The sequence below is a fragment of the Ruditapes philippinarum genome, unplaced genomic scaffold, assembly GCF_026571515.1.
Source record: "Ruditapes philippinarum isolate M1 unplaced genomic scaffold, ASM2657151v2 ctg3035_1_1_1_1, whole genome shotgun sequence".
In the NCBI taxonomy this organism is placed as follows: Eukaryota; Metazoa; Mollusca; class Bivalvia; order Venerida; family Veneridae; genus Ruditapes; species Ruditapes philippinarum.
The window spans coordinates 281,162-282,121 of record NW_026856003.1 but is presented as its reverse complement, the minus strand read 5'-3'; the positions used below and the strand labels follow the sequence as shown (position 1 = coordinate 282,121).

General features: G+C 33.3%; 1 non-coding gene across 1 annotated transcript; it reads left to right on the top strand.

The window, feature by feature from the left end:
* The first annotated feature begins 481 nt into the window (after positions 1–481).
* Positions 482–553, top strand: Trnap-agg (transfer RNA proline (anticodon AGG)). The gene has a single exon. It is a non-coding gene; the product is annotated as a tRNA-Pro (tRNA).
* Positions 554–960: the final 407 nt, after the last annotated feature.

Genomic DNA, 960 nt, shown 5'->3' with positions numbered 1-960 from the left:
TAAAATATTAATAACTTAAGTGACAAGTTTGAAATATAATTTTTAAGTTGTAAGTCTTACCAGGTACGTATATTACCATACTTTGTGTTTTATATTCATGTTGACGAAAACTTTAATTGTTTTAGGATGAAAATTGAGTAACGTCAACGATATCTCGATTCTATCACAAGCGGACGACGGTCTTCTTTCATTTAATAAGCGTCTGCTAACGCAGATGTCAAAAAAATGTTTAATTCTGATGAAATCCTATCTTAAGGGGCCTATAAAATCTTATACAGATAGAATATTGATTCAATGGTAATATTAAATAAATTTGATAATACTTACAACCAGTAAGAATACAAAAAAAAGTTTGAAACAATTACTTCCTTGAACGATCAAAGTTTCCCAATGAATCAGAGTTATTCGGATGCATGTCATGTGATTTATCACATGACAGATACGTTTAAGTTTTATCTTTATTGCAGGTCTCAATGTAAATGGCTCGTTGGTCTAGGGGTATGATTCTCGCTTAGGGTGCGAGAGGTCCCGGGTTCAAATCCCGGACGAGCCCAACTTTTTATAATGTTTTTAAAGAGAAATAGCAAGTAATATCCATACTCATGAACTTATGTAATGATTTTACAGTATTGATAATACTATTGTCATCTTTTGTCACCATTACAAATGTTAGAATTTCACTTAGCGGGGAGTCATTTTATTTACTTTTATTTACATTGTCTCGTTTTTAAGAAACATATGCATGGTGGGGCTAATGGTGACACTTTTGTGCCCCATCTTCACTTGTTGTCTCTTCTACGGTAAGTATCTCCCATTTGTCCCTAATTCTGTTTTATTACCCTTTCCCCGACCCTCATTTCCCTCTTCCCGACACCCCTTTACTTGTGTAAATGTAGGCCTATTAATTAATCGTTTTCAGTAAAATCCTTGTCGAGTTCTATTATTTCCTATAATGTTTTA